This window comes from Nicotiana tabacum, chromosome 9 (assembly GCF_000715075.1).
Source record: "Nicotiana tabacum cultivar K326 chromosome 9, ASM71507v2, whole genome shotgun sequence".
NCBI classification, from domain to species: Eukaryota; Viridiplantae; Streptophyta; class Magnoliopsida; order Solanales; family Solanaceae; genus Nicotiana; species Nicotiana tabacum.
Window position 1 is genome coordinate 12,836,986 of NC_134088.1, and position 12,268 is coordinate 12,849,253.

Sequence of the window (12,268 nt, forward strand, 5' to 3'; positions counted from 1 at the left end):
TGTCTCCAAACCTCTAACCTCTCGCTGACGCTGCGTCGTGTCTCGTCGATTAGGACTATGTCATCAGCAAATAGCATGCACCATGGCACCTCCCCTTGAATATGATGCGTTATAACATCCATCACCAGGGCAAATAGGAAAGGGCTGAACGCAGACCCTTGGTGCAACCCCGTAATAACCGGAAAATAATCGGAATCGCCTTCTGTTGTCCTAACCCGAGTCTTAGCTCCATCATACATGTCCTTAATCGCCCTAATGTAGGCAACCGGGACCCCTTTAGCCTCTAAGCATCTCCATAAGACCTCCCTAGGAACCCTGTCGTACGCTTTCTCTAGATCGATAAACACCATGTGGAGATCCTTCTTCTTATCCCTGTATTGTTCCACCATCCTCCTAATAAGGTGGATAGCTTCTGTGGTAGATCGCCCCGGCATGAACCCGAACTGGTTGTCTGAAATAGACACCGTCCTTCGCACTCTCATTTCTACCACTCTCTCCCAGACTTTCATGGTATGACTTAGTAATTTAATACCCCTATAGTTGTTACAGATCTGGATATCGCCTTTGTTCTTATACAACGGGACCATTGTACTCCACCTCCACTCTTCGGGCATCCTATTAGTCTTGAATAAAACATTAAGCAACTTAGTAAGCCATTCCAAGCCTGCTCTACCCACACACCTCCAAAGCTCAACTGGAATTTCATCTGGTCCGGTAGCTCTGCCCCTTCTCATCTTACGCATTGCCTCCATGACCTCATCGACCTCAATGTCCCTACAATCACTTAGTTCATGGGGGCTGTCGGCATTCCTCAATTCACCTAGTACAATATCCTGGCCCCCTTCCTCATTTAGAAGTTTATAAAAGTAGGTCTGCCATCTCCTCTTAATCTGGTCATCCTCCATCAAAACTTTGCCGTCATCATCTTTTATGCACCTTACTTGGTGCAGATCCCGAGCCGTCCTCTCTCTCACCTTAGCGAGTCGGAGTAACTTTTGCTCCCCGCCTTTGTTCCCTAGTTCCTCATACAAATGAGCAAAAGCTGCCGTCTTAGCCTCCATCACTGCCATCTTTGCCTCCTTCCTAGCTACCTTATATCTCGCAATGTTCTCTCTCTTCTCCTCCTCACCAGTGCTCCCCACTAACCGCAGGTAAGCCACCTTCTTCGCTTCCACTTTACCTTTTACAACTGCATTCCACCACCAGTCTCCTTTGTGGCCACCGGTGTGGCCTGAAGATACCCCTAACACCTCTCTCGCCGCCTTCCTTATATAGTCCGCCGTCATCGACCACATAGTGTTTGCGTCCCCACTACTTCTCCAAGCTCCCATTGCCGACAACCTTCCTTCCAACTCCTGGGCTTTAACCTTAGTCAAGGCGCCCCACCTAATCCTCGGGCGGCCTCGTACTGACCTCTGCTTCCTTCTTATCATAATACTAATGTCCATCACCAAAAGCCTATGTTGCGTTGCAAGGGTCTCACCTGGGATAACTTTGCAATCCTCGCACAACCTTCTGTCGCATCTCCTGAGGAGGAGATAGTCAATTTGAGTCTTCGCCACCGAACTTTGGTAAGTAACCAAATGCTCCTCCCGCTTCAGAAAACTCGAGTTTGCAATCACTAGATCGAATGCCTTGGCAAAATCCAGCAGTGAGGTGCCCCCTCCGTTCCATTCCCCGAAACCAAAGCCACCATGCACCTCAGTATAACCACCTGCAGACGACCCAATATGACCATTGAAATCCCCTCCTATGAATAACCTCTCGGAAGGCGGAATACTAAGAACAATGTCATCCAACCCTTCCCAAAAGCACCTTTTAATCTCCTCATCACAACCTATTTGCGGTGCGTACGCGCTAACGACGTTTAAAGTACACTCACCCACCACCAATTTAATAGTCATTAGTCTATCATTCACACGCCTGACCTCTACCACCGACTCCCTAAGATGGCTATCTACCAGGATACTTACTCCATTCTTACCCCTCACGACTCCAGAGTACCACAACTTATACCCATCCGCGTTTCTCGCCCTCGATCCGAACCACCTAGTCTCCTGGACACACGCTATATTAATCTTCCTCTTCTGAAGGATCTTCACCAACTCTATAGACTTACTCGTTAGGGAACCTATGTTCCATGACCCGATTCTCAACCTATAGGCTCCCTTGCCCCCTCTACCTCCCCTGCCTCCCGACCCACCCCCTGACCCCGGCCCCACTCGTTGCCCCACACTCTGCCCCACCTGAGGACATGCCTTTAATCTATCATCCCAGACTGCTGCCACTACACCTACAACAAATCTACAGAAGACTCGCTAGTGCACAACGGACAACGAATCAAACTAGAAGGAAACAAGTGACTACCGGTACACCTATTGAATGATTTAATTATTGTGAACTAAAGTAACATCAATTTAACTAACACCAAAAGGAAAACAGTAGAACGGGAGGTACCAATTCCCGAGAACCAAACTTGTGTTGATTTGCATCCCTCGATGTACTTGCAAGCTCACGCACCGCTTCCCACCGCCCTTTGCTGACGCTCGTCCAGGTTTCTCTCATTTGCTAGTGCTCATGCGCCCAACTTGTCTCCAACAACTTTAAGAATTTCCCTGAAAACACAGAAAATACCACGACCCAAAAACCAAAAAGGGCTGTCACCGCTACCACCGGTGTAGCACCGAAAGTAACTAGCAGCCGAAATTAACTGAAGAAAAACAACAAGCAAGCTTCTGAAATAGGCGAGGAGATCTGGCAACATAACAGCAACAAACCGGTGACCAAACGAGTGCAACTCAATAGCAATAGACAGCGATTCAATCCGCCAAATTCCCAGAAATTATTAAGCTAAAATCAGAAATCGAAAATTGCAAAGAAACAAAATCGAAAATCTTCTCTTATTTCTGGTTTTTTCTTGTTTATTCTTTTTCAGCCCTTTCTAAAATTTCAAATTTGGATTTTTATTCCAGATCTGTCAGGTTCTAATGAGGGGATGAGAAGAAGAAGTCAGCGGCAGCTTCCTCAAAGGGGAGGAATCGGGGAAGAGATAACAATTTTGGGAGAAATTGATCCCTCTAACAATAATATTTAAGGAAATATGGTACCCACAGTATGAAAAAAAACAATTAAGGGAAATGGCATTGAGATTGATAATTGAAAATGCAAACAACTGGAATTAGGATCAAATACAGTGGAAATATGCCGAGTGAAGAAATGAAGTTGATGAAATCAAAGCAGCTTCTAGAGTTAGAACTCCATTTTCAGCAAATATTCAAAGAAAAAAAAAGATGAACTAATTCTGGTATTTCTTTTTTTGAATTTTTTTTCGAAATATCACTAAGAAAACAGAAAGAAACGAAAAAATTTCAGCCGGATTTTTCGGAATGTCAGAAGACGAATTTCTGAAACCTAAAACCCTCTGTTCTTCCTCTCGAAATTTCTCCCCCCTCTTTTGCCCCAAAACCCCAAATATATAGGAAGCCTAGAAGCTTCTCCTTCCTTCCTCTCCAAGAAAACCAAAAATATGTGTGGACCCTCCTCCAATCCGAAAAATATTTTTCCAAAACTTCGAAATTTCCTTCAATGGACGAGATAAGAAAAATGGAGGGAGTAGATCGAGTGTAACTCAATCCTACACACCCCATTTTTCTATTCTCGCCTAAAAGAGACAAATTCGAACAAAGAAAATGAAGAGAAAACGCGTGATAAAGGTGACGTGGAAGGAGGGGACCAGCGATGGGGGACCATGTAATGATTGGAGGAATTTTCCGGCGGGTTGGGGTGGTGGCGGCGACGGGCATAGGTGAAGAGGGGGCGCCGTTTTTGGGAGATGGGGGATTAGGTTTAGGGTTTTTCCTTTGTGTTATAATTAGGTTTTATATGGGCTGGGGAAGGGATTGTGGTTGTTGGATCTAGTAAGGATAAATAACTGAGATTGAGTGTGGAAAGTGGGGCGGGTCGTGGGTAGGCGTGGGTTGAAAATGGGTCAGGGGTGTTGGGTTGCTGATTTGGGCTTCCAAAATGTGCGAAATTCGGCCAAGAAGGACTGAAAATTCAAATTAAATACCTATAAAAACTCTAAATTAATTTTGATAAACTATTAGTATAAAAAAATAAAACTAAAAATTAAAGTTGGAACTTTTTTTGGTATTTTCAAGGATTATATTAGGATTAAAATATAGGTTAAAAGTAATATATCTTTCTAAAAATACCCAATACTGAATTAAATAGAAAGTGAAACTATTTTTGTATTTTTTCAATTTTTGTGCCTTAAAATAGAATTAAAATTAGTAATAAAGTAAAATCCTATAGAAATAAACCCAAATAAATATCCTAAAAATACTAGGACTATTAGAGGTGGTTCTAATGCGTGGGTCAAAAATTACATGTCTACACCTTACACTTGTTGAAGTTGAGCTTTGGCTAGTTGATTCATTGTGGTGGTCAACTTGGCAATTGCTTGCCCACGATCATGTAATTCTTTATGCAAGTGAATCACATTTTGATCACCTTGAGGAACGTTTGCTCTACTTTGCCATGCCGATGAAGTATCCGGCATTTCATCTAAGATCTCACAAGCTTCAGCATATGGCATTGTCATGAAATTTTCACTGGCAAGTTGGTTGATCACGCATTGATTGGTAGTGTTGATCCCCCTATAAAAAGTTTGTTGAATCATAGCCTCTGTCATGTCATTATTGGGGCACTCTTTGACCATTGTTTGGTACCTCTCCCATATCTCATGCAAAGGCTCATTCGGTTCTTATTTGAAAGCTAGAATCTCATCCCTAAGAGTTGTCATATGCCCGGGAGAAAAGAACTTGGAAGTAAATTTCTCGGCCAATTCATCCCATGTATGGATAGAATAATTTGGCAACCTCTCTAACCAATCCACGTCTTTCCCCCTTAGAGTGAAAGAAAATAGTCTCAACCGTAAAGCATCCTCGAAGACGTTTTTTTGTTTACTTCCCCAGCAAGTGTTCACAAACCCTTTCAAGTGCTTGTACGTATTTTGATTCGGAGCCCGGTGAAGAATCCCCGTTGTTCCAACAGTGTAAGCAAAACATTTGTGATTTGAAAGTTGTCCATCGTAATACAGGGCGGGACTATGGCACTTGCGCATCCTTCATTCGGCAACACCTAGTATGGAGCCGCTCTTTGTGGAGGTGAGGGTGGAACGGGAACATTGTCTTGAGGCAATCGGCCTCGTCTATTTGCTTGACGTTCAAGAGGAACCTCTTCAACTTGATCATCTTCCACGTCCACATCCCCTATAGGCATGTTTCCAAGAGGATCATTGTTGTTGAGAGCCATTGTTCACCTGTAATTGTTTCACAAAAAGATTAGTAACTCGGAAGGAAAAGAAGACAATTCACACACCAAACAAAATATATAGCTAAATTCGTTTTTAGCTCCCCGGCAACGACGCCAAAAATTGATCTCGTCCAAGTCACACCCTCTATTCGAGGTGGTAAAACGGTCGATGCAATAGTAATACCCAATAGAGTCGGGGTCGAATTCCGCAAGGAGCTATGAGAATGGAATTAGTGGTGTATATTTGGACTAAGCACGTGAGGTATCTAAATTGGACTTCCACAAAGAAAGAATTACAATAAAATACATATGACTTCACACCATAACAAAAAATGGCCTATGTTTTTAAGTTTTACCCCACCTAGCCCACATTGTACATATTTTGAAAGCACTTGCAAATTCAAAATCTGTGTTCTTATAACCATTGCTTCTAAAAGCTATGGAGTTAATTCTTTGTTCTCACAACCATTGCTTTCACTCTCTCTTCTTCTCACATCTTCTACATATGCTTCAAGGGTCGTGTATTTTCTGCTTCTCCTCTTGTGTCACCTGCTTGCAATGTAAGAAAATTGAAGAGTAGAAGTCCAACATTAAGGACCATTTAAAGCGTTGCTTTTGAAAATGTTTTTTTTTTAATTTGTTAGTTGTTTGGATTGGGTGTTGTTACAATGATTGAAAATATCAAAAGAAGTTCAAAATTTAAATTTGAAGTGATTTGGAGTAGATTTGAGCAAGATTTGAGTTAAATTTCAGAAAAGACGCAAGGAAGAAGACGAAGTCAGTTTTTTGTATAATTATGTATAATCTTATATAATAGTGTATATGAGTGTAGAAACACACCTTATACAATATTATACACCTTTATACAAGCGTCTGTAGACGAACTTCTTCCACGATTTTCAGTTGCAATTCTCGTCCAAAATTAGTCCAAATCTCCATTAAATGATTTTAAATTTTATATACAACCTCCTTATACTATTTCTAACAAGTCTAAATAACACCTACTCCAAATTTCTCACAAAATCAAATTCGGAATTTAAACCCATATATTTAAACTTGTTAAAAATCTAATTTTCACCACCCAAATGAATTTGGTTTGTTGAATTAATATTTGAGTCACAGTTACTGATTTGAAAATTAATTTAAAAGCTTGAGGAATATTTTTTAAAAATTAAATAGTAATTTTGAGAACCTATTTGAGTTGGATGTTGAATCTTAGTCTATTATTTTTGGGTTAGTTGGTTGTAAATTGAAATATGGGCTATAAAATTGAAAAGTATGGAGCTCAGTTGTTCTAATGTGAAATTTTCCCTTCCACAAATATGGTTGTGTTTTACTTCTAAAACAATGCTAAAGATTGCAATTCTAAAAATATGAAACTAGGAAATATTTTTTTCGTTGGTTTTCAAATGTTGTAAAAAGACCTAGGGCTATGACCTTCGCCTAGGTGTTTACCTAACGGGTTGTGAATTTTAAGACTTGTTTCGTTGGCCGAGATGTATTATAGCTATCAACTCTCAATTACCCAGTCAATACCTCTCGGTAAGATAGTGATTTTGCCTAATTTAGCTTTCTCAAGTCCAAATAGGTATTAAATAGATCAATTCATAAATTGCTCAAGTCCGGTTTTACTATCTCTAGGTTCAAACCTATAATTGGGACTATCAATCCCTTGATTTCATCTCATATTCTTGTTAGCCAAGTTTTCCCTAAGTCTCTCTTTCTCAAGTAGAGACCAAGTCAAATAGGCATGAACTAACGTTTGCAACCATTAATTCTATAATAAAAAGCAAGAATAAGGCTAAATAATCAACACCCAAACTATAAACAACCCATAAATTAAACACCCATTAAGTTTACATACTAGGGTTGGTAGTTAGAAATTTAGCTACTCATGCTTGGAATAGAAGAAATGATAATTAAACTCATATTCAAAGATTAGAAGACAAAAATCTAATGTTTAATCACTAAACTAAGCTAAAGTTACCTAAAGCAGTAAAGAAAAACGGCCACAGATTTTCAGATATTCAAAACTTGACCTAATTTTGTGAAAGAAGTCTATTAATACACAGCTGAAAATTTCAGACAAAATCGCCCTTTCGGAGGTATTTGTCAGTTAATCAATTTGGTCAAAACTCGAGAAAACAAAATCATCTAGATCTCAGGAAGCTTCAAACCACCCCCCCCCCCCCCACAACAATAAAGATTATTGTCTTTATCTTTTCCAAGTAGTAGCAGTATATTGTGTTTTGATTTTGGGATTTATTTAATTGAGGTCGTAGAAGGAGATAACGGGTGGAGCTAATGATCCACTATGACTAACCTATTTATAACTATATTCTCGAGCGGTAGTTAAATGGAGACGTGAATGTAAGAAGCCGGCAGAATGATCATCCGGACAGAGGCTAGGATGCTTCCTTCCCACCGTGTCATTCCTTGTGTGTAGGAGTGGCAAATGGGTAGGCCAGGTCGGATATGATTAGGTTGAAAACGGGTAATGAAAAAATGGATAAATTATCCGACCCGACCCATATTTAATACGAATAAAAAAAACGTGTTAACTGGCGGATAATATGGGTAACCATATTGTCCATAACTTCTTGCATATGATCACTTTTGGAAAAATTCTTAGTCTCCCTAACTTGGGAAACCTCCAATTTGAGGCTTTACAAATGTAAAAGTTAGACTCATTGGTTATCTATTGGTTACCCATTGATTATCCATTTTTTAAATGGATAAAATGGTTCTTATCCATATTTGACCCATTTTTAAAAATTTCATTATCCAACCCATTTTTTAGTGGATAATATGGGTGATTAACTGTTTTTTTTAACCATTTTGCCACCCTACTTGTGTGTCCAAGCAGTAATAAAATTATCTTGTACCTAAATCAGTAGCTCATTTTTTCTATGTGATGGAGAAGATGACCAGAATGTGCCACTAAAAGACTCTATTTACACAAAAAATAGGTTGCCAATTAGAACATAGAAGAGGCAGGATGGGCAGTTGGTCGATAAAGCTAACGCATTGGTATGTATCGTTCAGTGAAATTTAGACAGGTTGATTATGCAATTTCATATGTATATTTTGGTTTCTTATTAAGTGTTTGTTATCTTTATTGGGACTAAGTTGAACTCGCATAGAATAAGATTTAATGAAGGAGCAAACACTTTTTATAAGTTTTTTTATTTATTTACAGGCTCAAACTTGAAATCTATATTCTAATATAAAGGTTTATCCATCCCACTATAACTTTTATTGGTGCAATTTCAGATGTTGGTTTTTACTAGATGATAAAAGAACTTTAATATCTGTTTTGTGGCGTAAATATATTTGTTATGTGGTCGTTTTATGGAAATTTAATACCTCTGCTTTCATTGGCAATAGTTAATTAGGCTAGTGATGTTGCTTTCGTTAGTTATAATTAAGGTTAGGCTCAAGAACTTTGACATTAGAATTGTATTTTATCTAATCCTATTTCGAAATCTTGAATATTAGTCCAGATTTTACTCCATTTTACTTTGACAATATGTTACTTTCCTCGTCAATTTATTTATTTCATTTTCCTAATCTTGCTCGACTTGTCTTTTTTCTTTTTTTGTATTGAGCCGTAGTATAGAAAGGTAAAAATCTCTATAAGGGGTATACTTCTCGAACTCGTATAAAGAGTCTTCCTTTATTCTCATACATTTCATATAATTGAAGAACTTCCCTTCAAACAAAAGTATTTTTTTAAAATTGAATTATTTGGTACATCCTCAAATTAAAATCTAAAAAATTAATTTCCACTTAAGCTCTAACCTACTCTAGTATGTCTAATATTATAGAAAGTTCACTTTCATAATGAACTTACTATAGCAGGCTTTATTAATACCAGGTGTTTATAGAATAAAGATAATAATTTCGGGATAAATTTGACATTAGCTTTATTCCATATTTGGTTTGAAATATTAGCAAATTCCAGGATAATTTTATATTAAAATGGTGGGATTATCCAATATAGAAGGTGGTGGGACAGCTAATCCCATGAGATATCTCACCATTATACCAAACAACTCCTAAGGACTAGTTTGGTACGGGGTATAAGAGATAATTAATCTCGAAATTAAATTTGAGATGAGTTTATCCCATGTTTTGTTGGGATAAAATCGTGGTATAACTAATCCCGAGATTGTAGTATTTTTTTTCCTATGGGAGGGTAGGATAACGAATTTCGAGATAATTAATCATGAGATAACTTGTTTCCCAACCAAACGATCCCTCAAGATTAAATGAAGTGTCTTCTAAAAATTATGAGTTTGGGACAAGTTAATCCGCATAAAAACAATACAAAAATAATTAATCCAAAATTGTTAGATTCTTTGGTGTCTAAATGGGGATTCTTCTTCTTTTAATGGACGTTACGTAACGTGAATTTGAATTAATCGAGATTTTAAAACAAGTACTGAACATCGAGCAAGAAACAAAAATGATATTTAAGAAATTGTAGGTTTGACTACTGGAATTATAGATGGACCCTATTTAATATTTTATTTTCATCATCAAGTCTCTTTCTTTGTTTAAAAATTTTTATTATTAAAATGGACCCTATTTTTGTCAGGTTGTTGGGATTCTTAGTGATTAAGTGATAATAGTAAGGTGAAGCTCTACACGTACAAGTTGTCATTTTCGCATTCAAACACCTAACACCACGATTTTGATTTTTGAAAGAGATTGTTCATAAATTCCTGTTTGAATTTGTTTTCTATTTTTCATTTTCTAAGATTTTTTCAAACTCTATGAAAAGCATTTTTCAAAGGGGACCCATGATATCTTGATATTCCTTAACCGGAAAAAGAAATCTTTTTAGTAACATTAAATTCAGGTAAAGAGATCTTGTTAGACTTGACTTCAAGTCACTTTCATATCTTGAGAGGTTCATTTTTATTCACGTCAATTGAAACTCCATTATACAATAACAATAACAACAATAAATTCAGTGTGATTTTATAAGTGGAGTTTGGAGGAATTTAGCTTTACCTTGTGAAGGTAGAGAAACTAGTACCGATAGACTATCGTCTCAAAAATAACATATAACATTATATTTAGGCCTAATTTCATCTCGATTATTTAGTCATCTTTAGATATGGAGGATTTATGAGTCCAAAAATTTCAAGCCCAAAAATAAGGTAAGAAAGGTGAGGAACAACAATCTCGAATGCCGTTGAATTCAATATACTAAATTAGCAGGTACCTGATGAAAAAGTCGGAGAAATACCTATTGTCTTCGTCGTATTAAACTTAAAACTCTAAAAAGAGTGAATGGCGACAATTAGGGTTGTCAAATTTGGCCCAAGCCCAAATGACCCGCGCAACCAACCCAAGATTTGGGCTACTTATTGACCCGATCATTTGTTGACTCGGGTCATCTTGACTCAACCCATCTTAATCCATCTAAAATTGGGCTGATTTTTAGCCCAAATTAATCCATGAGTAACTTTGCCAGAATATCTTAGCAATAATTCTTTTTTGTTTGATATATTATATGTGATCACACAAAAGAAAAAAAGTTTTATTTAGTAATTATACAATTCATAAGAAATAACACATATTAATTAAATCTTGGTAAGAATTGGCCGTGTTGGGATATGATCTAAATTTTAGCCCATCTTACCCAACTAATCTCAGTCCAAATAACTTTTAGGTGATTGATTTGGCTCATTTTAACCCTCCAAATCGACCCAACCTGCACATTTGATACCCCGGGCGACAACTTAGGAAATGCCATTTAGTGTTTGGCATTGGGTACAGAAATATGATTACAAACTAATTATCGGAGGCAACTTGACTGAAATGCTATTATTAATGATGCATGTGGACTGAACTACTCAAATAGTGGTGACCCAATATGTTTTGGCATTGGCTGCATTGAACCACACACTTACGGGGTATTTGCATCTATACCCGCTTTTTGTGTCATATTTTAACTTGTGTTCGCTTTGCAAAAACAATTGCAAGCGTACCCGCTTTTTCGCATAACTTTAGCATACGGGGCTGAAGTAGCAAAGGCAATCACGCAAAACTTCAGCATTCTAGTAGCCGGGCCTGAAGTTCAGCTTTAGAGCTGAAGTTTTTGTTTTGTAACTATCGAACTTCAGCTCTAGAGCTGAAGTTTTTGTTTGTAAGCTTCAGCTCTAGAGTTGAAGTTTTTGTTTTTAAGCTTCAGCTCTAGAGCTGAAGTTTTTGTGTTGTCACTGGGAAACTTCAGCTCTAGAGCTGAAATTTTTGTGTTGTAACTGGAAAACTTCAGCTCTAGAACTGAAATTTTTGTATTGTAAATGGGAAACTTCAGCTCTAGAGCTGAAGTCTGAGGCAATCACTACTTTTTTTTTGGTGTTTCACGGTTGATCAACTAGAAAGAAAAGAGAACTAAATAACTTCAGCTCTAGAGCTGAAGTTTTTGTTTTGTAACTGTCGAACTTCAGCTCTAGAGCTGAAGTTATTTAGTTCTCTTTTCTTTCTAGTGCTTGTGTGTTTGTTTTTCTTCTTCTTAATGTGTGTATTCTTTGTCTTTCGTTTGTAATTTTAAACTCCAATTATTTCTTGCTTACACAATTATTAATACTCTTGAATTCAAATTTTATTTTAAACAAGTTCCCTTCTAAACCTACTTGATAAAGATAAAGAACTATCAATATACAAGTGTATTCAGCATAAATTCTTATTATGAGTAGAACAACAATTTCAAAGGTATTATATTACAGAATACATATGTACATTTAAAGCAAACATAAATTGTTTCAATGTGTGTTGAGCACCAAAAATAAATACGTACTACATAAAAGGTAAAAGTTAGAAGGAGGAGGAAAAAAGGGGCTGAAATTATTTAAAAAGTGGGTACAAGTTAAAAAATTTTTAAAAAATGGGTATAGGTTAAATGGGGGTGACCAAATAGGGTGCCCCGTGCAATTTT